General features: G+C 41.7%; 1 pseudogene; it reads left to right on the forward strand.

Annotated features, from left to right (window-relative positions):
- Positions 1-4701: 4701 nt before the first annotated feature.
- The window catches only part of LOC102187758, a 50916-nt pseudogene continuing 28436 nt past the window's right edge, over positions 4702-27181 (forward strand).

Genomic DNA, 27181 nt, shown 5'->3' on the forward strand with positions numbered 1-27181 from the left:
TAACACATATATATGGAATTTAGAAAGATGGTAACACCGACCCTAAACACAACAGCAAAAGAGACACAGATGTAAAGAACAGACTTTTGGACTCTGTGGGAGCAGGGGAGGGTGGGATGCTAGGACAGAATAGCATCGGAACATGTATATTATCATATGTGAAACAGACGACCAGAAAGGCAAAGGTGTTGTCTGAGGAGGCCTCACAAATAGCTGAGAAAAGAAGACAAGCTAAAGGCAAAAGAGAAAAGGAAAAAGATACACCCATCTGAATGTAGAGTGCCATACAACAGCAAGGAGATATAAGAAAGACCTCTTAGGTGAACAATGTAAGAAGATAGAGGAAAACAACAGAATGGGAAAGAATAGAGATCTGTTTAAGAAAATTAGAGATACCAAGGGAACATTTCATGCAAAGATGGGCACAGTAAAGGAAATAAATGCTATGGGCCATTTCTGAAGCAGTAGATACTAAGAAGAAGTGGCAAGAATACACAGAAGAACTATACAAAAGAGATCTTAATGACCCAGAGAACCACGATGGTGTTATTAGTCATCTAGAGCCAGACATTCAGGAAAGCGATGTCAAATGGTCCTTAGGAAGCATCACTACGAACAAAGCTAGTGGAGGTGATGGAATTCCAACTGAGCTATTTCAAGTCCTAAAAATAAGTGCTGCCCTCAATATGCCAGAAAATTTGGAAACCTCAGCAGTGGCCACAGGACTGGAAAAGGTCAGTTTTCATTCCATTCCCAAAGAAAGGAAATGCCAAAGAATGTTCAAACTATTTCACAATTGTCCTCATCTAACATGTTAGCAAACAAATGCTCAAAATTCTCCAAGTGAGGTTTCAACATACATGAACCAAGAACTTCTAGATGTTTAAGCTGGATTTAGAAAAGGGAGAGAACCTTAGATCAAATTGCCAACATCCACTAGATCATAGAAAAAGTAAGAGAGTCCAGAAAAACATCTACTTCTGATATATTGACTAGGCCAAAGCCTTTGACTGTGTGGATCACAACAAACTGTTGGAAAATTCCCAAAAGATGGGAATACCAGACCACCTTACCTGCCTCCTGAAAAATGTGTATGAAGGTCAAGAAGCAACAGTTAGGCCCAGACATGGAAAAACGGACTGGTTCTAAATTAGGAAAAGCATATGTCAAGGTTGTATACTGTCACCATGTTTAATTAGGTGTGGAGTACATCATGCAAAATGCCAGACTGGATGAAGCACAAGCTGGAATCAAGATTGCCAAGAGAAATATCAATAAACTCAGATATGCAGATGACACCACCCTTATGACAGAAAGTGAAGCAGAACAAAAGAGCCTCTTGATTAAAGTGAAAGAGGAGAGTCAAAAGGCTGACTTAAAACTCAACATTCAGAAAACAAAGATTATGGCATTCGTTTCCATCACTTCATGGCAAATAGACTGGGAAACAATGGAAACAGTGAGAGACTTTATTTTCTTGGGCTCCAAAATCCCTGGAAATGTGACTGCAGCCATAACATGCAAAGACGCTTGCTCCTTGGAAGAAAAGCTCTAAGCAACCTAGACAGCATATTAAAAAGCAGAGACATTACCTTGCCAACAAAGTTCCATCTAGTCAAAGCTATGGTTTTTCCAACAGTCATGTATGGAAGTAAGAGTTGGACTACAAAGAAAGCTAAGTGCCCAAGAATTGACGCTTTGAACTGTGGTGTTGGAGAAGACTCTTGAGAGTCCCTTGGACTGCAAGGAGATCCAACTAGTCCATCCTAAAGGAAATCAGTCTTGAAGATTCATTGGAAGGACAGATATTGAAGCTGAAGCTCCAATACTTTGGCCACCTGACGCAAAGAACTGACTCACTGGCAAAGACCCCAATGCTGGGAGAGATTGAAGGTGGGAGGAGAAGGGGATGACATAAGATGAGATGGTTGGATTGTATCACCATCTCTATGGACATGAGTTGAGCAAGCTCTGGTAGTTAGTGATGGACAGGGAGCCTGGTGTACTGCAGTCCTTGGGATCACAAAAAGTCACACACGACTGAGTGACTGAACTGAATTGATAAGGGAAAAGAATATTAAGAATAGATATCTATATCTACACCAGACTAGCTGGAACATAAATGAAATGAAGTCACTCAGTCATGTCCAACTCTTTGCGACCCTGTGGATTGTAGCCCACCAGGCTCCTCTGTCCATGGGATTCTCCAGGCAAGAATACTGGAGTGGGTTGCCATTTCCTTCTCCAGGGGATCTTCCTGACCCAGGGATCTAACCCAGGTCTCCTGCATTGCAGGCAGACACTTTAAACCTCTGAGCCACCAGGGAAGCTGGAACATAAGGGATGCTGAATGGTGACTGGTTCTGACTCTCAAGACTTCAATCAACTGAAGCTTGGAATCTCACACAGCCCAAGACCCTTAATGAACATGCCTGTAAAGGTAAAGTGTTAGTCACTCACTTGTGTCTGACTCTTTGCAACACCATGGACCACCAGGCTCCTCTGTCCATGGGATTCTCCAGGCAAGAATACTGGAGTGCATTGCCATGCCCTCCTATGGGGATCTTCCCCACCTAGGGACTGAACCTGGGTCTTCTGCTGTGGGCAGATTGTTTACTGTCTGAGCCACCATGGAAGCCTCAACATGCCTGTTCTCATAGATTAAAGCTTCCCACCTTTGCACTTTAGAGAGACAGTGCTTCAGAAAGCTGCACGGCATTCTCCATAGTCCTGCAAGTAATACACTTTTCCTTCCCGTGAGCTTTGGCTGGGTTGTATCTTCTGGCTCAACACCACCATGAGATGAACTCACTTTTCTGGTAACATTTCTCCATCCAGACTCCCAACCACCACTTGATACTAATTCTACAGTCAGTACTCTTGCTTCCAATACATGGAAATCACTTTTTTTTTTTCTGTGAGCAATCTAGCTAAGGGCCAGAAACAGTGTCCCTATTTTATCTTGAGAAGCCAGTAGGTGTCAAGCAAACTCATCTCTGTGGATCCATTGTCCTCCACTTCAATGCCTCGTTTTACCAAAAACACCTGCAAGACTTTGAGTTTTTATTTATACCTGATTTTTGAAGGCTTTTGATACTTACATTAAATATACAGACTACTCGTGCCACTTCTACTTTGAGATTTAAAATCCTCCAAGTTTTTTTCTTTCTTATTCCATGTGTTGCATTTAAATGTTTGACCATATGTTGTTTATCTTGTGTCTCATCAGAATTTAGTTAATTACACAGTTTTCCCCTGAATAATGCAGTACTCACCACATAGAGTTCTTCCCCAAACTAGATTTGACCAGCTATGGCACAGGTGGGCCTAGGAGAAAATCCGGGAGAATGACTACAGTCTGGTGGAGTCGTGATTCCAGTTGAGGGCACTGGAAGGAAACATCCAGCCTGAGGACAATGCGCCCACTTGAGGATCCAGGCCTAAGAGGCCATGCCTGAAAACAAGTGCGCCTGCGCACTGGAGGCTTTTTGACAAACACGCCCCTGAGCAGCCATTCCCCCAGCTTTTGGGCGGGGCCTCCTTCCCTCTTTGCACCCTCCTGGTGCCTATTGGCTGGACTGCCTCGCTTGCAGCCCCGATTGGTCACTTGTGCCTGGAACCGTACAAGACGGCTGCGCCCCCTTCACTTTGCTTCAGCGCGGGAGGAGTAGCCACTGAGCTGTTATCCCGACAAGGGTTGGGGTCGGAAGTGCCGCAGAACAGCAAGGAGACTGAACGGAACGCACCCTGTGCAACCGTCATAAACCCTCAGAGTGACGGCTTCTAATTCCAGGGTGAGAGGCCCCAAATCCCATCAGCTTTGAGGAACCTGGGTCCTAACCTGAGGAGAGCTTGCAATTTGTCATCTTCAGGGACTCCAAGTCCCTTCACTGGCAGAAAAACTGAATACCCTAGTGCTGCGACTCTCAAATACCTAGAGTAACCCCAGTTCCCGTCAGCCTGAGGCACCCTCAAAATAGCACCCGCAGAGAAACCAAATTTCGTTAACCTCAGAGACCCTGAATACCTCAGCCTGGGAGCTCTTAAAACTCTTTGTCCTCAAGATCCCACTGTCCTCCCTGTCAGAGACTTAAAGCCCCTTAATAAGAAACCTCCGATTTCCTCAGCTTCAAAGATCCCAAGTTCTCTCACGCTGCGCATTTGACATCAGCTGAAAGATCCCCAGTCCCCTCTGTCTGAGGATCCCAGTTCCTTCAGCCCCTGTGTCCCAGATCTCCTCAAGCTGAACAGCTTTTCCCTTAAACGTAGAACCCATGTTGGCCCAGATTTTTCACAGTCCCCAGGGGCAGATCCTCAAAACCCTTCTTAGAGAAATATTCCCTCTCCTGCACTGAAACAGAGCCCTGATTTCAGCCTGAACCCAGGTCAGCAGTTAGGGGCTTCCACGTCTCCTCAAGATTCCCTCTGTCACCCACAGACACATCCCTCCCAGTGCCTTTCCTCAGAGGCACTGAATTGTAGGGGAACCAAAGAAACCATGTCTAGTTCACGTTAGGCTGGCCTGTCATAGCTGGTCAGAATCTGTCCACCCCACCAACACCCTCACTCTGACTTTCCCTACACCTTCCCACCGTAGACACTCCACCCAAGGAAGACAGACCAGGCTCTGGACAGTGGTCTGGGCTATCTCAGCATCTTCTCCTTCCATAGGCACCTTGGCATTGAGGCATTCCCATGGCCATGAGCTGAAACAGGTCTCCACAGGAGAGAACTGAGGGAGATGCTGGGAGAACAGAGTGGAAGCTCATGGTGAGAGGCAGAGGTGGCAAAGCTGGGCTCTAAGCCAGCTCTATAGGAAGGACACAGCCCCAGTCCCTAAAGGACAACAGACTGCTTGACTGGACAGTTGAGTGAACTTCTCTGTGAATGTACACAGGATGGGAATGCCTGATCCTGAGACGGTGGTGTGGAGCAGGACAAAACAGGACACTAGCATCATCAACTGCTCTGTGTCCAGCGAGAGTTAGGAAAATGCTCAGTGTTTTTTCAGTTAAGTAGGACACAGGCAGGAAGGAAAGTCTTTGTTCCTGTCTCACAGAGACCATCCAGTAGCTTCAGGCTACTCCCTGCACAAAAGGTAGAGGAGAAGTCAGCTCTAAGGTCTGACTTATATTAGTAAGTCCCTGATGAAATCTATTATTTTCCTTAGGCCAAAGGTGCTTTCAAAGACATTTCCATATACTTCTCCAAGGAAGAATGGGCAGAGATGGGAGAATGGGAAAAAATCTGATACGGGAATGTGAAAAGGAACTGTGAAGCGCTAATTGCTATAGGTAACAGGAAGTGCTGGGTGCCTGTGAGCCTGGGAAACATGAAACAGGTCTTCAGCCTCAGTGTTTCCTTGGCTCTCTCTTAGGTGGCTTCATCTGCTCACAGTTCCCTTCTGTGTGGAGACTAACCTGCAGGAAATTTTTATTGTTTTACCAAAGTGAGATTGACCCTGGCAGTGCAGAGCTCACCTCTTGCCTTGTTCTACATGCTCCCAGCCCATCCTACTGATTTCCCTGACTTTGTGACACTTTCCATTGCTTCTGTGCTTTGTGCCTCCTTCTTACAACATATATTTTGCTTCTTTCCAGGTTTCAGAGCCACTCGACCAGCTTTCATGCATCACCGCAGGCAGGTCATCAAACCCCAGGGAAATGATACTGAGGATTCTGATGAAGAATGGACACCATGGCAGCAAGGTGAGGGACCAGGAGGATGTAGAGGTGTCTTCCCAAAATCAGCCTGGGCTAAGGTCTCAACTGCATCTCAGCCATTAGCAAAGAAAACATAATTTTCAGCATTCTGAAGTGGTTGTGGCTGAATATTGACATAAGCCTGAATGAAGATGAATGTATAGGTTTTCCAGTGTAATTCTCAAAAGCTTTTTGTTTAAAATTTATGATTCTTTTTTAAAAGAATTATTTTTAAGAAAGGCAATTAAAGATACCTTAGGCTATAAATTCACCAAAGAGATTTCTAATATTAATCTCATAATAGTTATTGGAGTAAATCTCTTAGAAGAGCAAATGATTAACATATTATGTCAAGATACATTATTTAAGTGTGTATAAAAAACTAACACCACATGATCTTCTTACCCTAAGGTGAAACAAATTCTTTGTTTTGAATCTGGGAAAGGGTTTGAGAGAACTCTATATTCTCCCTGATCTTTCCCACATTTCACTGACCAGAAACAGCCTCAGGTAAATAAAAAATTAAGTACACTTATTATAAAATAAAAGTGAGCAGCTCATTTTCTCTTCTGTTGCTCAGAGAGTTTAGAAGAGGTAATCTGCCTAGACTGGAGAAAACAATTTTGATAGTCCTAGGATTCTCCATCAATGGATTTCTGTTCTCCCATATTTTTAAAAATTATTTATTTAATTTTGGATGCACTGGGTCTTCGCTGCTGTGCAGGGGCTTTCTCTGGTTGCAGTGACTGGCTTCTCATGGCAGAGCACATGTAGGCTCAGTAGTTTGTGACACACAGGCTTAGTTGCCCCACAGAAAATGGACTCTTCCTGGACGAGCTACTGAACCTGTGTCCTCTACATGGGCAGGCAAATCCTCATCCACTCTGCCACCAGGGAAGACCATCTATTCCCTTAGGTTATGAAAACTAGTGTAAGAGAAATGAAAACCAAAGGTTTTGACATGAAGAGAGATTCTTCATAGGGAATACATACCCCATGGTTCACCATACCTCTGCTGCTGCTGCTGCTAAGTCGCTTCAGTCATGTCCGACTCTGTGCGACTCCATAGACAGCAGCCCACCAGGCTCCCCAGTCCCTGGGATTCTCCAGGCAAAAATACTGGAGTGGGTTGCCATTTCCTTCTCCAGTGCATGAAAGTGAAAAGTGAAAGTGAAGTTGCTCAGTCATGTCCGAATCTTAGCAACCATATGGACTGCAGCCTACCACACTCCTCCATCCTTGGGATTTTTCAGGCAAAAGTACTGGAGTGGGGTGCCATTGCCTTCTCCCACCATACCTCTACACATCTTTGTTTACCTTCTTAATTTCTGAGTGTATGGTACACTATTGCTAACTATGTACACATTGCTCTACAGCAAATCTGTAGAACTTTTTCATTTTGCATAACTGAAGCCTTACACACACTGAGCAACAATTCTCCAATTCTTTCTCCTCATAGTCCTTGGCAACCACAATTGTATTTTCTGTTTCCATGGATTTGATTAATTTAGGTACCTCACAGAAGTGGAATCATGCAATATTTGTCTTTTTTTGATTGGTTCATTTCACTTAGCATAATATCATCAAGGCTCATCCCTGAGGTCACATATGCTAAAATTCTTTTTTAAGGCTTCAAAACATTCCATTGTGTGCATGGGTATATAATATATATGATATATATAATCTTTATCTGTTTATCCACCAATGAACATTTAGATTGTTTCCACATCTTGCCAACTGGGAATAATGCTGCAATGACCATAGATGTGCACAAGATTTATTCAAGATCTTGCTTTCAAATTTTTATGGAAATACAGCAGTTCTAATTTTCTGAGGAAACTCCATACTGTTTTCTGTAAAGGTTGAAACATTTTACATTTCCAACAATAGTGTATAAGTGTTCCAATTTCTCCATATCCTTACGAAACTTGCTATTGTCCTCTTATTCATATTGGCCATCACAGAAGATATGAGATAATTTCCATTGTGGTTTAATTTGTATTTCCCTATTAGTAATATTGAGCATCTTTTCATATGTTTATTGGCATTTGTGGAGGTTCTTTGGAGAAATGTCTATTCAATGCCTTCTCCCACCATGTTCGTCAGCTCAGGCTGCCATAATGAAACAGACTGCATGGCTTAAACCACAGAAGTTTGTTTTCTTCCAATGCTGGAGCATGGAAGTGTGATATCAGGGTGCCATTGTGGTCAATCAGGTTCTCCTCCTGGCTTATAAGTAGCCTTCATATTGGTGTATACTTATGAACCCCTTATCAGATACATATTTTACAATATTTTCTACCATCCTGTAGTTTGTCTTTCACTCCGTTCCTTTGTTTCACTCTATTCATCCATTTCACTTTGTGTCCTTTGTTGCACAGAGGTTTTAAGATTAACATAATCTCATTTGTCTATTTTTACCTTGTTACTAATACTTGTGCACTTGGTATCATATCTAAGAAATCATTCCTGATTCATGTCATGAAGCTTCACCCTTGTTTTCTTCTAAGAGTCTTATCAAGTCTTACATTTAGGTCTTTAACCCATTCTGAGTTGATTTTTCTTTGTGATGTAAGATCTTCATTATTTTGCATATGGATATTTTGTTTCTCCAGGGCCACTTGTTACAGGGATTAAACTTTCCCTGTTGTCTTGACACCCTTGATAAAGATCATTAGACCATGTATCCAAGAATTTATTTCTGGCTGTCTATGCTGTTCCATTTATTGGTACATCTGTCTTTATGCCAGTGGGCTTCCTCAGTGGCTCAGCAGGTGAAGAATCTGCCTTCAGTGCAGGAGACGCAGGAGATGTGGGTTCAATCCATGAGTTAAGAAGATCCCCTGGAGAAGGAAATGGCAATCCCCTCCGGTATTCTTGCCTGAGAAATCCCCTGGACAGAGGAGCCTTGTGGGCTACAGTCTAAAAGGTCCCAAAGAGTCAACATGACTGAATGACTAAGCACGCACTTTATGCCAAAACTACACTTTTTGGTTCCTGTACCTTTGTAATATGTTCTGAAATCAGAGGCCTCCAGCTTTTCTGTTCTAAGATTTTTTTTTGTCTATTTGGGGTCCTCTGAGATTCCATATTAACTGTAGGATGGACTTTCTATATCTGAAAAAAATTCCATTGGGATTTTAATAAGAATTACACTGAATCTTTAAATTGCTTTGGGTAGTATGAACAGCTTAATAATATTAAGTCTCCACATCCATAAATGTGAGACACCTTTCTATTTACTCTTGTCAGATTCCGTTCAGCAAGATTTTGTAATTTTCAATGTATAATTATTTCATCTCCTTAAGTTTACTCCCAATTATTTCATTCTTTTTGATACTATTATAAATAAGATTATTGGGACTTCTCTGGGGGTCCACTTGCTAAGACTCCACACTCCCAATGCAGAGAACTTGAGGTCAGTCCCACATCAGGGAACAAGATCCTACATGCCACAACAAAGACCTGGCACAAATAAATAAATAATTTTTTTTTAATTCAAATTAGCTCTTGACTACAGCTTTAAAAATATAAATAAGATTGTTTTCTTATTTTCCTATCTGGAATGTTGATTGTTCATGCATATATTTGAATGTTGATTCTGTACTGTGCAACTTTCTGTGCAGGTTTTTTTTTTGTGTGTGTGGAATTTTAAAGATTTTCTAAAATCATGTCCTCTGTGAACAGACATAATTTTACTTCTTTATTTCCAAATGGAAGCCTTTGGTTTCCTTTTCTAATCTAATGCCCTAAGACTTCTAATATTATGTTGAACAGAAATGTTGAGAATGGGCTAATATTACGTTGAACAGAAATGTTGAGAATGGGCATCCTAGCCTTTTTTCCTTGATCTTAGAAGTTTTCAGCTTTTCACTGATGACTGTGATGTTAGAGATGGACTTTTCATATTTACCTTTATTATATTGCAGTCACTTCCTTCTATTTCTACTTTGTTGAATATTTTTGTCATGAAAGGCTAGTAAATTTATTATATACTTTATGGACCTCAGATGAAGCACAAATGAACTTTCTTTTTTTTAATTTTAAGAAAATTATGTAATGCTCGCAGTGGAAGCATAGGAGTTGATGATACAGAAATCAGTTTCCATTCCTCCTTTGCTATTCCTTGTCCTTGTCACTCTCTGGCTCAGAATTCTGTGTCCTTAATTAGAATACCCAGAGACTGGAAATTTTTACCCATCAAAACACTATTTCTCATCATTTTCTAGGTAAACCTTCTAGGAAGGCCTTCAGAGTGGAGCACAGAAAACACCAAAAGGTGAGTATTTCCCAAAATCCTATTGACAAAAAAATCCTCTTCATGGATCCAGTAACAGGTGAGAATAGGAGAAAACACAGAGATCCTGGAGACTGCTGCCTTCCTGTCCTGAAGCTTTAGCACAATGTCTGATATCATCACCATCTTTATAGTTAGTAAGAACAGCAACAATAGTAGGCTGTTCTATTTGTTATATTATTTTCACAATATTATAGACTTTAAGCCTTTTATGTGAATAAATTTACTTAAACCTTAAAACAATCCTACAGTACCTATAAGTATGTATATAGCTATCACCATTATAGATCAAGAAACTGAGGTAAAAAAAAATGTTTGATTATGTATCAATGGTAGTGCAATCTAATCCAAAGCACCTTCTCTAAACCCCTTACAAACTGGTTAAAACTTTCATAGGTCAATAAAGTTTATTCATACATCTAATTCATACATCTTTATATCATTCATCTGAGAGATGCTTTAAAACTCAGTTCTTTTGTGCTGTGCTAGTCAGGGCGGACTCTGGGAGTTGGTGATGGACAGGGAGGCCTGGCATGTTGCAGTTCATGGGGTCACAAAGAGTCAGACACGACTGAGCGACTGAACTGAACTGAGTGAGGGCTATGCTAAGACATCTGACTAAGGGAAGCTTTAGGACATGTTGGGCAGTTTGTAGAGTGGATGGTCCAAGATGAAGAAGCTTAAGGATATGTTGGGCAGTTTGTAAAGTGGACAGTCCAAGATGAAGAAGGCGACATGATCCCTACCTCAGAGCCTCCCACTCTAATAAGAGGAAGCAACTCGCAGCCATGACAAACCTCAGGTTTATGACGCAAAAACAATAAATAAGAAAATAACTGTAGGATGCAGTCCTAAGATGGTGGAGGAATAGGATGGGGAGACCACTTTCTCCCGCACAAATACATCAAAAGAACATTTGAATGCTGAATAAATTCCACAAAACAACTTCTGAATGCAGGCACCCAGAAAGGCAGCCCATTGTCTTCGAAAGGGGGCAGGAAAAAATATAAAAGATAAAAAGAGAGACAAAAGAGGTAGGGACAGAGATCCATCCCAGGAAGGGAGTCTTAAAAAAGAGAGAAGTTTCCAAACACCAGGAAACACTCTCACTGGCTAGTCTGTGGTGAGCCTTGGAACCTCAGAGGGCAACATAACCGGGAGGAAAAGTAAATAAATAATTAAAACCCACAGATTGCGTGCCTAATGGCAACTCTCAGAAGAGAAGCAGTGCAGACACTTGCATCCACCACTAGCAAGCAGGGGCTGGACAGGGAGGCATGGGCTGCATTGCTTAGGGTAAGGACCAGGCCTGAATGCCCCAAGGGCAATATGAGGGAACTAACTTGTGAGATAGCAGACCAGACTGTGGGATAGCTATCCCGCGAAAAGCCCTAACCTAAGACACCACCAGGCCCGCTCCCAGAACAAAGGACTGAGCAAAGCTAGCCGGCTGCAGACCGGCCCATTCCCCATTGGAAACAGGCAGGCGGGGGCAGCCAGAGCCAGAAAGGGTCAATTGCGGCCCCAGAGAGGCATCCTCTACCAAACTGCAAGCAGGCTTCGTTGCTAACCAAGACTTCTTGGGATTCTGGACAGTCGCCATCTGCCGGGAGGGTCGCAGCCAGACATCAGCTCCCCAGAAGAGACACACAGCACACCTGAGAAGGCGTGCCCATTGAACACCCAGAAAACCAAGCAGCTGGGACAGGGGAGGTGATAAGTCACAGCCCTCACCTGGGGGCAACCGTGCCTACCAAGCACCTGGTCACCTGAGCTGCCCAAACCTGGGAAGGGCACAAAACGCAGGCCCAACCAAGTCTGCACCTCTGTGGAGTACCCAAGAACCTGAACCTGAGTGATTTAGGCCTGGGAAGTACATACATCTTAGAGCCTGCCTCATACAGTTCCCGGCAAAGCAACCCAGAGCCTAAGCAGTGTATACAGGGAAAGCACACATGCCATGAGCATGGGCAAACCCAGTGTGGCCAAGCCACTGCAAGCACACACCAGTGATATTTGTTTGCAGTGTTCCTCCCTCCCCACAGCATGACTGAACAAGTGAGCCTTAAAAAGTGATCACCACCGCCCCCTTGTGTCAGGGCAGAAATTAGACACTGAAGAGACCAGCAAACAGAAGCAGCTAAAACAAACAGAGGGAACCACCTTGGAAGTGACAGGTGCAATAGATTAAAACCCTGTAGTTAGCACCGACTACAAGAGATGGAAATACCAGACCACCTGACCTGCCTCTTAAGAAACCTATATACAGGTCAGGAAGCAACAGTTACAACTGGACGTAGAACAACAGACTGGTTCCAAATAGGAAAAGGAGTATGTCAAGGCTGTATATTGTCACCCTGCTTATTTAACTTCTATGCAGAGTACATCATGAAAAATGCTGGGATGGAAGAAACACAAGCTGGAATCAAGATTGCTGGGAGAAATATCAATAACCTCAGATATGCAGATGACACCACCCTTATGGCAGAAAGTGAAGAGGAACTAAAAAGCCTCTTGATGAAAGTGAAAGAGGAGAGTGAAAAAGTTGGCTTAAAGCTCAACATTCAGAAAACGAAGATCATGGCATCTGGTCCCATCCCTTCATGGGAAATAGATGGGGAAACAGTGGAAACAGTGTCAGACTTTATTTTTGGGGGGCTCCAAAATCACTGCAGATGGTGATTGCAGCCATGAAATTAAAAGACGCTTACTCCTTGGAAGGAAAGTTATGACCAACCTAGATAGCATATTCAAAAGCAGAGACATTACTTTGCCAACAAAGGTCTGTGTAGTCAACACTATGGTTTTTCCAGTGGTCATGTTTGGATGTGAGAGCTGGACTGTGTAGAAAGCTGAGCGCCAAAGAATTGATGCTTTTGAACTGTGGTGTTGGAGAAGACTCCTGAGAGCCCCTTGGACTGCAAGGAGATCCAACCAGTCCATTCTAAAGGAGATCAGTCCTGGGTGTTCTTTGGAAGGAATGGTGCTAAAGCTGAAACTCCAATACTTTGGCCACCTCATGCAAAGGGTTGACTCATTTGAAAAGACTCTGATGCTGGGAGGGATTGGGGGCAGGAGGAGAAGGGGACGACAGAGGTTGAGATGGCTGGATGGCGTCACTGACTCAATGGACGTGAGTCTGAGTGAACTCTGGGAGTTGGTGTTGGACAGGAAGGCCTGGCGTGCTGCAATTCATGGGGATCGCAAAGTCAGACACGACTGAGTGACTGAACTGAACTGAACATAGGAAGGGTCCTATAGATCTTGAGAAGTATAAGCCAGATCAGGGAACTATCTGAAAATGAACTGACCCCACACTGTCCACAACACCAGAGAAAATCCTAGATATATTTTTACTACTGTTTTTAAATTATTTTTTTTCATTTTTAAGACCTCTATTACTCCTTTAATTTTCATTTTTATAACCTACTATTACTTTGCAAAAAAACTATTTTAAAGCAAATTTCAGATATATATAATTTTTGACTTTGTTTTTTTTCTTTAATATTGTATTTTTGAGAATCCAACCTCTACACTAGATTTTTAATCTTTGCTTTTTGGTATTTGTTATTAATTTTGTAACTAAAGAACACAATCTTCAGTACCTATTTTTACTTGGGAGCAAGATTACTGGCTTGACTGCTCTCTCCCTCTCTGGACTCTCCTTTTTCTCCACCAGGTCGCCTCTAATTCCTCCCTCCCCCTTCTCTTCTCTACCCAACTCTGTGAATCTCTTTGTGTATTCTGGGCTGTGGAGATCACTTCAGAAACTGATTACTGGCTAGATCTGTCTCTCTCCTTTTGATTTCCCCTTTTATCCTGCTGGCTACCTCTGTCTCCTTCCTTCCTCTTCTCTTATCTGTGTAACACTGTGAACATCTCTGAGGGATCCAGACTGTGGAGAGCACATAAGGAAGAGATTACTGGCTAGCTTGCTCTCTCCCCTTTTGATTCTCCCTCTTCTCCTCTTGGTCACCTGCATCTCCCTCCTCCCTCTTCTCTTCTCCATGTAACTCTTGTGTACCTCTCTGGGTATCCCTCACTGTAGAGAAACTTTTCATCTTTAACCTAGATGTTTTATCATCAGTGTAGTATAGATGGAGAAGTATTGAGGCTACTGTAAGAATAAGACTGAAAACCAGAGACAGGAGGCTTAAGTCCAAAGCCTGAAAACACCAGAGAACTCCTGACTTCAGGGAAGATTAATCGATAGGAGCTCATCAAACGCCTCCATACCTACACTGAAACCAAGCACCACCCAAGGGCCAAGAAGTTCCAGAGCAAGACATACCACGCAAATTCTCCAGCAACACAGGAACATAGCCTCAAACGTCAATATACAGGCTGTCCAAAGTCACAACAAACCACTGACATCTCAAAACTCATTACTGGACACTTCACTGCACTCCAGAGAGACGAAATCCAGCTCCACCCACCAGAATACTGACACAAGCTTCCCTAGCCAGGAAACATTGACAAGGCAACCATTCAACCCCACCAACAGCAAGGAACCACCACAATAAAGAGAAATCAAAAACTGCCAGAATAGGGAAAGGCCAACCCAAACACAGCAATATAAACAAGATGAAAAGGCAGAGAAATGCCCAGCAGGTAAAGGAACAGGATACATGCCCACCAAACCAAACGAAAGAGGAAGAAATAGGGAAGCTACCTGATAAAGAATTCCGAATAATGATAGTGAAAATGATCCAAAATCTTGAAAATAAAATGGAGTTACAGATAAATAGCCTGGAGGCAAGTTTTGAGAAGATGCAAGAAAGGTTTAACAATGACCTAGAAGAAATAAAAAAGAGTCAATATATAATGTATAATGCAATAAATGAGACCAAAAACACTCTGGAGGGAACCACCAGTAGAATAACAGAGGAAGAAGATAGGATAAGTGAGGTAGAAGATAGAATGGTAGGAATAAGTGAATCAGAGAGGAAAAAAGAAAAATGAATTAAAAGAAATGAGGACAATCTCAGAGACCTCTGGGACAATGTTAAATGCCCCAACATTTGAATCATAGAAGCTCCAGAAGAAGAAGATAAAAAGAAAGACCTTGAGAAAATATTTGAGGAGATAATAGTTGAAAACTTCCATAAAATGGGGAAGGAAATAGTCATCAAAGTCCAAGAAACCCAGAGAGTCCCAAACAGGATAAACCCAAGGTGAAACACCCCAAGACACATATTAATCAAATTAACAAAGATCAAACACAAAGAACAAATATTAAAAGCAGCAACAGAAAAATAACAAATAACACACAAGGGGATTCCCATAAGGATAACAGCTGATCTTTTGATAGAAACTCTTCAGGCCAGGAGAGAATGGCAGGACATACTTAAAGTGAAGAAACAAAATAACCTACAGCCCAGATTACTGTATCCAGCAAGGATCTCATTCAAATATGAAGGAGAAATCAAAAGGTTTACAGACAAGCAAAAGCTGAGAGAATTCAGCACCACCAAACCAGCTCTCCAACAAATGCTAAAGGATCTTCTCTAGACAGGAAACACAGAAAGGGTGTATAAACTCAACCCAAAACAATAAAGTAAATGGCAACGGGATCATACTTATCAATAATTCCCTTAAACATAAATGGGTTGAATGCCCCAACCAAAAGACAAAGACTGGCTGAATGGATACAAAAACAAGACCCCTATATACATTGTTAGCAAGAGACCCACTTCGAAACAAGGGACACATACAGACTGAAAGTGAAGGGCTGAAATAATATATTCCATGCAAATAGAGACCAAAAGAAAGCAGGAGTGGCAATACTCATATCAGATAAAATAAATTTTAAAATAAAGGCTGTGAGAAGAGACAAAGAAGGACACTACATAATGATCAAAGGATCAATCCAAGAAGAAGATATAACAATTATAAATATATATGCACCCAACATAGGAGCACCACAGTATGTAAGACAAATGCTAAGAAGTATGAAAGGGCAAATTAACAATAACACAATAACAGTGGGAGACTTTAATACCCCACCCACACCTATGGATAGATCAACTAAACAGAAAATTAGCAAGGAAACACAAACTTTAAATGAAACAATGGCCCAGTAGGACCTAATAGATATCTATAGTACATTCCACTCCCAAACAATGAATTTTACCTTTTTCTCAAGTGCACATGGATACTTCTCCAAGATGGATCACATCCTGGGCCATAAATCTAGCCTTGGTAAATTCAAAAAAACTGAAATCATTCCAACCATCTTGTCTTACCATAGTGCAGTAAGATTAGATCTCAATTACGGGAGAAAAACGATTAAAAATCCCGACATATGGAGGTTAAACAACATGCTGCTGAAGAACCAACAAATCATAGAATAAATCAAAGCATGCATAGAAATGAATCAAAGTGAAAACATAACAACCCAAAACCTCTGGGACACTGTAAAAGCAGTGCTAAGGGGAAGGGTCATAGCAATACAGCCATACCTCAAGAAACAAGAAAAAGGTCAAATAAACAACCTAACTCTACACCTAAAGCAACTAGAAAATGAAGAAATGAAGAACCCCTGGGTTAGTAGAAGGAAAGAAATCTTAAAACTTAGGGCAGAAATAAATGCAAAAGAAACAAATGAGACCATAGCAAAAATCAGCAAAGCCAGAAGCTGGTTCTTTGAGAAGATAAGTAAAATTGACAAACCATTAGCCAGACTCATCAAGAAACAAAGGGAGAAAAATAAAATCAATAAAATTAGAAATGAAAATGGAGAGATCACAACAGGCAACACAGAAATACAAAGGATCATAGGAGACTAATATCAGCAACTATATGCCAATAAAATGGACAACTTAGAAGAAATGGACAAATTCTTAGAAAAGTACAACTTTCCAAAACTGAACCAGGAAGAAATAGAAAATCTTAACAGACTCATCACAAGCACGAAAAGTGAAACTGTAATCAGAAATCTTCCAGCAAACAAAAGCCCAGGTCCAGATGGCTTCACAGCTGAATTCTACCAAAAATTCAGAGAAGAGCTAACATCTATCCTACTCAGACTCTTCCAGGAAATTGCAGAGGACGGTAAACTTTCAAACTCATTCTATGAGCCCACCATCACCCTAATAGCCAAACCAGACAGAGATGCCATAAAAAAAGAAAACTACAGGCCAATATCACTGATGAACATAGATGCAAAAATCCTTAACAAAATTCTACCAAACAGAACCCAACAATACATTAAAAATATCATACATTATGACCAAGTGGGCTTTATCCCAGGGATGCAGTGATTCTTCAATACCCGCAAATAATCAAGGTAATATATCACATTAACAAATTGACAAATAAAAACCATGTGATTATCTCAATAGATGCAGAGAAAGCCTTTGACAAAATTCAACATCCATTTCTGATAAAAACCTTCCAGAAATCAGGAATAGAAGGAACATTCCTCAACATAATAAAAGCTATATATGACAAACCCACAGCAAACATTATCCTCAATGGTGAAAAATTGAAAGCATTTCCCCTAAAGTCAGGAACAAGACAAGGGTGCCCACTTTCACCACTACTGTTCAACAGAGTTTTGGAAGTTTTGGCCACAACAATCAGAGCAGAAAAAGAAATGAATCCAGATTGGAAAAGAAGTCAAACTCACTGTTTGCAGATGACATGATCATCTACATAGAAAACCCCAAAAACTCCACCAGAAAATTAATAGAGCTAATCAATGAATATAGTAATGTTGCAGAATATAAAATCAACACATAGAAGTCTCTAACCTTCGTATACACTAACAATGAGAAAATAGAAACAGAAATTAAGGAAACAATTCCATTCACCATTGCAATGAAAAGTATAAAATACTTCAGAATATATTTACCTAAAGAAACTAAAGACCTATATATAGAAAACTATAAAACACTAGTGAAACAAGTCAAAGAGTACACAAATAGATGGAGAAATATACCTTGTTCATGGATTGGAAGATCAATATAGTGAAAATGAGTATACTACCCAAAGCAATCTATAGATTCAATGCAGTCCCTATCAACCTACCAACGGTATTTTTCACAGAGCTAGAACAAATAATTTCACAATTTGTATGAAAGTACAAAGAACCTCGAACAGCCAAAGCAATCTTGAGAAAAGGGAACTGGAGGAATCAACCTGCCTGACTTCAGGCTCTACTACAAAGCCACAGTCATCAAGACAATATGGTACTGGCACAAAGACAGAAATATAGATCAATGGAACAAAATAGAAAGCCCAGAGATAAATCCATGCACCTATGGACACCTGATCTTTGACAAAGGAGGCAAGAATATACAATGGAGTAAAGACAATCTCTTTAACAAGTGGTGCTGGGAAAACTGGTCAATCCCGCTGCTGGGCATACACACCGAGGAAACCAGAATTGAAAGAGACACATGTACCCCAATGTTCATTGCAGCACTGTTTATAATAGCCAGGACATGGAAACAACCTAGATGTCCATCAGCAGAGGAATGGATAAGAAAGCTGTGGTACATATACACAATGGAGTATTACTCAGCCGTTAAAAAGAATACATTTGAATCAGTTCTGATGAGATGGATGAAACTGGAGCCGATTATACAGAGTGAAGTAAGCCAGAAAGAAAAACACCAATACAGTATACTAACACATATATATGGAATTTAGAAAGATGGCAATGATGACCCTGTATGCAAAACAGCAAAAAAGACACAGATGTGTATAACGGACTTTTGGACTCAGAGGGAGAGGGAGAGGGTGGGATGATTTGGGAGAATGGCATTGTAACATGTATACTATCATGTAAGAATCGAATCGCCAGTCTATGTCCGACACAGGATACAGCATGCTTGGGGCTGGTGCACGGTGATGACCCAGCGAGATGTTATGGGGAGGGAGGTGGGAGGGGGGTTCATGTTTGGGAACGCATGTACACCCATGGTGGATTCATGTCAATGTATGGCAAAACCAATACAGTATTGTAAAGTAAAATAAAGTAAAAATAAAAGTTAAAAAAAAAAAGACAGTATGGTACTGGCACAAAGACAGAAATATAGATCAATGGAACAAAATAGAAAGCCCAGAGATACATCCACGCACCTATGGACACCTGATCTTTGACAAAGGAGGCAAGAATATACAATGGAGAAAAGACAATCTCTTTAACAAGTAGTGCTGGGAAAACTGGTCAACCACTTGTAAAAAAATGAAACTAGATCACTTTCTAACACCATACACAAAAATAAACTCAAAATGCATTAAAGATCTAAACGTAAGACCAGAAACTATAAAACTCCTAGAGGAGAACATAGGCAAAACACTCTCCGACATAAATCACAGCAGGATCCTCTATGATCCACCTCCCCGAATATGGGAAATAAAAGCAAAAATAAACAAATGGGATCTAATTAAAATTAAAAGCTTCTGCACAACAAAGGAAACTATAAGCAAGGTGAAAAGACAGCCTTCAGAATGGGAGAAAATAATAGCAAATGAAGCAACTGACAAACAACTAATCTCAAAAATATACAAGCAACTTATGCAACTCAATTCCAGAAAAATAAATGACCCAATCAAAAAATGGGCCAAAGAACTAAATAGACATTTCTCCAAAGAAGACATACGGATGGCTAACAAACACATGAAAAGATGCTCAACATCACTCATTATCTGAGAAATGCAAATCAAAACCACAGTGAGGTACCACTTCACACCAGTCAGAATGGCAGCGATCCAAAAGTCTACAAGCAATAAATGCTGGAGAGGGTGTGGAGAAAAGGGAACCCTCCTACACTGTTGGTGGGAATGCAAACTAGTACAGCCACTATGGAGAACAGTGTGGAGATTCCTTAAAAAACTGAAAATAGAACTGCCATATGACCCAGCAATCCCACTGCTGGGCATACACACCGAGGAAACCAGAATTGAAAGAAACACGTGTACCCCAGTGTTCATCGCAGCACTGTTTATAATAGCCAGGACATGGAAACAACCTAGATGTCCATCAGCAGATGAATGGATAAGAAAGCTGTGGTACATATACACAATGGATTATTACTCAGCCGTTAAAAAGAATACATTTGAATCAGTTCTAATGAGGTGGATGAAACTGGAGCAAATTATACAGAGTGAAGTAAGCCAGAACGAAAAACACCAATACAGTATACTAACACATATATATGGAATTTAGAAAGATGGTAATGATAACCCTGTATGTGAGACAGCAAAAGAGACACAGATGTTTCGAATGGACTTTTGGACTCTGTGGGAGAGGGCGAGGGTGGGATGATTTGGGAGAATGGCATTGAAACGTGTATACTATCATGTAAGAAATGAATCACCAGTCTATGTTTGATACAGGATACAGGATGCTTGGGGCTGGTGCATGGGGATGATCCAGAGAGATGATATGGGGTGGGAGGTGGGAGGGGGGTTCAGGATTGGGAACTCATGTACACCCGTGGCTAATTCATGTCAATGTATGGCAAAACCAATACAGTATTGTAAAGCAAAATAAAGTAAAAATAAAAATTTTTAAAAAACCTAAAGAAAAAAAAGGAATGAAACTAGAACACTTTCTAACACTATACACAAAAATAAACTCAAAATGGATTAAAGATCTAAACATAAGACCAGAAACTATAAAACTCCCAGAGGAGAACATAGGCAAAACACTCTCCGACATAAATCACAGCAGGATCCTCTATGACCCACCTCTCACAATATTGGAAATAAAAGCAAAAATAAACAAATGGGACCTAGTTAAGATTGAAAACTTCTGCTCAACAAAGGAAACTATAAGCAAGGTGAAAAGACAACCTTCAGAATGGGAAAAAATAATAGCAAATGAAGCAACTGACAAAGAATTAATCTCACAAATATGCAAGCAACTCATGCAGCTCAATTCCAGAAAATTAATCGACCCAATCAAAAAATGGGCCAAAGAACTAAACAGACATTTCTCCAAAGAAGACATACAGATGGCTAACAAACACATGAAAAGATGCTCAACATCACTCATTATCAGAGAAATGCAAATCAAGACCACCTTGAGGTACCATTACTGCCAGTCAGAATGGCTGCGATCCAAAAGTCTACAAGCAATAAATGCTGGAGAGGGTGTGGAGAAAAGGGAACCCTCTTACACTGTTGGTGGGAATGCAAACTAGTACAGCCACTCTGGAGAACAGTGTGGAGATTCCTTAAAAAACTAGAAACAGAACTGCTATATGACCCAGCTATCCCACTGCTGGGCATACACACCAAGGAAACCAGAATTGAAAAAGACACGTGTACCCCAGTGTTCGTCACAGCACTGTTTATAATAGCCAGGACATGGAAGCAACCTAGATGTCCATCAGCAGACAAATGGACAAGAAAGCCGTGGTACATATACAAAATGGAATATTCTTCAGCCATTAAAAAGAATACATTTGAATCTGTTCTAATGAGGTGGATGAAACTGGAGCATATTATACAGAATGAAGTAAGCCAGAATGAAAAACACCAATACAGTATACTAACACATATATATGGAATTTAGAAAGATGGTAACCATAACCCTGTATGCGAGACAGCAAAAGAGACACAGATGTATAGAACAGTCTTTTGGACTCTGTGGGAGAGGGTGAGGGTGAAAGAGTGGCATTGAAACATGTATATTATCATATGTGAAACGAATTGTCAATCCAGGTTTGATGCATGATACAGGGTGCCCGGGCTGGTGCACTGGTATGACCCAGAGAGATGTGATTGGGAGGGGGGTTCAGGTTTAGGACCATATCTACACCCGTGGCAGATTCATGTCAATGTATGTCAAAAGCAATACAGTATTGTAAAGGAAAATAATAATAATGATAAACTGCTAAGTCGCTGGCAAGAAAAAGAAAAGAACTGAAGGACTTCACATAGGTTACTTACTTTTGAGTAGAAACTCATCTGCACATGATTTCAAATGCTCATTCTTGTAGAAGGAAGTAACAAGCCCTTCCTCTGAGCTCTGATTAGGCAACTATCCTGTTTGGAATCACTTGTTTAGCCTGCCCCTGTGTTGTGAGCTTTGAGAGCCTAGCCCATACCTGTTAATTCTCAGAAGTCCAAGCTCTGCTCAAAGCCCCTGAGGGCCCCCTGAATGTTTTGTGAATGAGTGACTCCACATTTAAACATTCATCTAGGAATAAGAATTCAAGGAATGCTGAAGATAGTATTTGTGAGCTAGACTTCAATTATACAGGCAGTTGAGAGAATATATTGATGGCAAGGGTGTACGCTGACATGCATACTGTATTAAATAGCTCACACAACGATTTGTTGAATGTTATTAAATTTCATGTCCACTGTAACATTTAGAATTAGAATGTATACCTATTTATGGATCAGGAAATTGAGGAGAACCAGCTAGTCGTACAGCCTTCTTCAAGCTGAATTGATGAGACCAGCTACTTTAATTCGAACATTGTTTCTAGGACATAGCAACCTGCAACGTTCAGTTCATCTTCTTTATTGTCTAAATGTCCTTCTGCCAGTTGTCTTTTCTCTTCTCAATCTCACTGCTTTGTCACCATACTTTCCAGATGTGTTTTGTCCCCTCTGTAATTTTTCATACTTCCTCGACCATCAAACATCCACTAATTAATAGAAAAACCCTGGATTTCCTTATGAGCCCTTACCCTCTTCTTTCCCTGACCTCCAACTATTCTCCCTGCCTTGCTCTTAACTGTTATGCAGAATGTTGAAGGAGAAGAACCTTAAGATATGAATTCTAGTTTTGATTCAGTATCCACTTAGGTCCTTGTTTTACACTCCAGTGTTCAGACTTCCCCTCCATCGGGTATTTCCAATAATTTTAAAAGTATTAACTAAAGTCATGCATGTGAAAACACTTCATACAGTCCTAAAGAACTAAAGAAATACATATTCTCTTTTACTCACATGTAAGGGAAAGTCCAGGGGACCATTAAGTAAGGCGTCCAGTTTGAAGAAATTGCCAGGAGCAGCAAAATTGCTGAAGAAAAGTGGCTCCAAGTGGGCTCAGGAACCAGTGAACCCTCACCGAGAAACAAGGACCCCTGGACAGCACTCCAGACAAAAAGTCGGTAAGAGAAAATTTGGGGAGTTGCTCTAATTGGTTCCTCTAATTCCTGTAGAAAAGGTAACAAGTATGGCGTAGGTGTGTGGTGTGGACTTTAGGTAGGTGTGGGTTTAAGGTGGACGTATCTGAGACATGAAGTTAGCACTGGGACCTGAGGAAAATCTTATACATTTTCTGAGGTCCTGATTGTTCATCTGTAAAGTGAACATAAGGATACCTAACTCATACAGTGTTTGAAAGCATTACATTAAATGCAATACTGCTCACACATACAAGTAGATCAATAAATCCAGCTGTGATAATAGGGACCATGCTTTATTAGTGTTTATGCCCAGATCTCTGCTCAATGCCTTATGTGTCATGTGCCCTTAAACATTTATTTTCTGAATAGATGTGTCAGTGAACCATTTCCTAAGTAAGAAGGTTGGGAAGTAAAACCTACTAACAGGAAGTGCAGGACGCTAACACTAAACTGGGCATCTGTGGAATCTCGGTATCCTGAACCACTAGATAAAGGCAGAACAAAGTATAGAGAAGGGACTTTCTAGTGGTTAAGTGGCTAAGACTCCATGCTTCCACTGCAGAAGGTGTGGGTTCCATTCCTAGTCAGGGAACTAAGATCCTACAGGCCATGCAGCATGGCCAATAAATAAATAATGTAACATGAAAACAATAAAATACAAAAGTAAAAGTTTGAAAATAAATGGAAAGAAAATGTTTTGACAAAGTGTATAGATGGACAAGTATGAGATCTCACAGTTTCTGATAAAACAGTGACTAGCTCTCCAGACCCCACCATCCTTGCTTAGCTTCTGTTCTCCATCTTAGAACTTGGAAGAAAGGAGACTGACATGAAGAGGTACAGTCTGCGAGAAAGAAAGGGCCATGTGTACCAAGAGGTCAGCGAGCCCCAGGATGATGACTACCTCTGTGAGTGACCCCACTGGCCCACTCATGAAGGGGTTATGAGGCCTTGATACAATAACTTCACTTCACCATTTGGTTCCCCTATCATCCCCTTCCTCTATGTCTTGGGGTACAGGATCGAGGCCAAATGCCATGAGTTCCCCAGTTCTTTCTGAAGGTCTTTACAACCACCAACATCACTATACCTCCCCTCATCCCTGTTGCTCTCACCTCCAGATTGTCAGGAGTGTCAGAACTTCTTCATTAACAGCTGTGATGCCCATGGGCCCCCAACCTTTGTAAAGGACTCTGCAGTGGAAAAGGGACATGCCAACCGCTCAGCCCTCACTCTGCCCCCTGGGTTAAGTATCAGACTGTCGGGCATCCCTGAGGCTGGGCTTGGAGTGTGGAACGAGGCATCTCATCTGCCTCTGGGCCTGCACTTTGGCCCCTACGAGGGCCAAATCACAGATGACAAAGAGGCCGTCAACAGTGGATACTCCTGGCTGGTGAGAAATAACCCTCTTTCTCTGGCCTCTGGCCACTAATCGCTTGTGTGTGTTGGGAGGGGTACTTCATATCTACATACAAGGTTGCAGATGGTGATGATATGGTCGGCAGTGATACAGTCAGCCCTGTGTACTGTGTGCACTGTGCATGAACACAGATTCAGTTCAGTTCAATTGCTAGTTGTGTCCGACTCTTTGCGACCCCATGAACCACAGCACACCAGCCCTCCCTGTCCATCACCAACTGCCGAAGTCTACCCAAACCCATGTCCATTGAGTCAGTGATGCAATCCAACAATCTCATCCTCTGTCGTCCCCTTCTCCTCCTGCCCTCAATCTTTCCCAGCATCAGGGTCTTTTCAAATGAGTCAGCTCTTCACATCAGGTGGCCAAAGTATTGGAGTTTCAGCTTCAACATCAGTCTTTCCAATGAACACCCAGCACTGATCACCTTTAGGATGGACTGATTGGATTTCCTTGCAGTCCAAAGGATTCTCAAGAGTCTTCTCCAACACCACATTTCAAAATCATGGATTCTTCAGTACTCAGCTTTCTGGATAGTCCAACTCTCACATCCATACATGACTACTGGACTACATGAACACATGACTTCTATCTAAAGATCAGAAGAGAGATGAGAGACAGTGGTACAGGCATACAGAAGTGACTTCTTTCTTGTAGAGCCCTTGCCTTCAATGTGCCAATAGACTCAGACTTAAAATTATGATTAAGGACCTTACCATGTAGTCTGACTGGCAGCTGAATCCATGCAAGCTGAAGAGCAGAATGACAGCAGAGGGAAAATTTTCTTCTAGTACTTCCACAAAAAAAAAGATGAAAGCTTGTATCTCTTTTCTGACACTCAGATCACCAAAGGGAGAAAGAGCTATGAGTATGTGGATGGAAAGGACACTTCTTTAGCCAACTGGATGAGGTGAGTGCAGTGAGCCTGGAGTTTGTAGACATTGCTCCTCCCTCAAGCCTACACCCCTTTCCTTCTCAACCCGTCTCCCTCAATAGCTTTCACATATTTCCTCTTTTCCCTCCATATCATGCTCTTTCATTTCAAAATACGTTAGAAAGAAAGGAAGAAAAATATAGCATGTGCCCTCAAAATATAAGTCTATATGCTCAACAAAACTGAGGTACTTGAAAACAACTTGAGGAGTCTAGATTCACCAGGGACACTTTAACTCACTTAATTAACATTTACCAAGCACCTTATGTCCCAGTTTAGACAGTGAACTTCATTACTGAAGCAGATCACACAACCCATGTCCTTTTGGAGAACATACTGAAGACAGGCATGAACCAGTTGATTTTAGGAATAGTATCATTAATTTTTCTATTTTTGAATGACTGCACAGCACCAGGATAACCTAAAATAGGAGACCTTGAGTCCATGTGGGCAATAACCTCCCTAGGCTCGGTTCCAGTGAGAAGTGGGCCCTGAGGCCTGGGGAGGAATGTGGGGCAGAATGGCCATGAGTATGCCCCTTCTCTGAGGGCCTCTCCTTTCATCAGTGCAGACAGAAAGTGAATAAACTATTACTGTTGTCTGTCTCAAGCTATGTCAGAGCACTCTACAAGTTTCCATGGGAGGGGGTGGGCAAGTGAATAGGACCCTGGATACACATGGGGAGATTGGAGAAAAGCCTCAGGAGAAAAGGCAGGTTGGGGTGAGTGCTGAGGGATGCATGCTAGCCTAAGAGCACCCAGTCCTATGAAATGAAAGAGAACTTAATTCAGAGTTTAGAGGAGCTGGAGGTCACCAGTCTTACAGACAGTCCAGGTGGAAACAAGTCTGGAACTGGGCTCTGTACAATGGCTAATTAGGCAAGGAGAGGAAAGCATTCCATCCAGGAAGAGGATGAGAAATAGGATTTGGAAATAGGAATTCACATGCCATCGTCAAAGGTGTGAACAGACGGTCCCCATGAGGGGCAGTGGGAGCCATGGTGGCCTCAGACCCTGAATGCAAGGAGCTGGGCATGGTCTGACAGTGGAGGGGACTCATCACCTGTGGTTTCTTTCCCTTTCCTGGCCTCAACCCCAGGTATGTGAACTGTGCCCGACACTATGAGGAGCAGAACCTGGTGGCCTTCCAGTATCATGGGCAGATCTTCTACAGAACCTGCCAGGTGGTCAGGCCTGGCTGTGAGCTGCTGGTCTGGTATGGGGACGAGTATGGCGAGAAACTTGGCATCAGGTGTGAAAGCAGGGGGAAGAGCATGCTCGCGGCCGGGAGAGTAGAGTGTCACCCCTCTTCCAGCACCCCATCCCATCCTGGGGAGCTTCCCAGGTCCGATTCTGAAGCATAGTACAATCCAGTGTAAAGTCACTCAAGTTGCAATTAAAATGCCTCAGAATTTGATTCATTTCATATGACTGTTGTGAAAAATATTTATATTAAAATGTTAGTTCTAATTTTCAATATTTCATGCAAAAAATCTGTAACATCACCTTCTGCTGAAAGTCTTAGAAGCTAAAAGTAAGTTTTCTAGCACCTACCAGCACTCTCACCTTTACCTGTTTCTCCCTCATTTACTCCACATTTCTAAGTGACATGCATACAGTGATTTGCATTCAGTTACTGTTTCAGCTTGTTGTCATGTGAGTTCATACTCTGTGCCAGACAGGGCCCCATGCACTGAAACAGACAGAACCACTGCCTTGGGGCAGCATTGGC

Source organism: Capra hircus, unplaced genomic scaffold, assembly GCF_001704415.2.
Source record: "Capra hircus breed San Clemente unplaced genomic scaffold, ASM170441v1, whole genome shotgun sequence".
Taxonomy (NCBI): Eukaryota; Metazoa; Chordata; class Mammalia; order Artiodactyla; family Bovidae; genus Capra; species Capra hircus.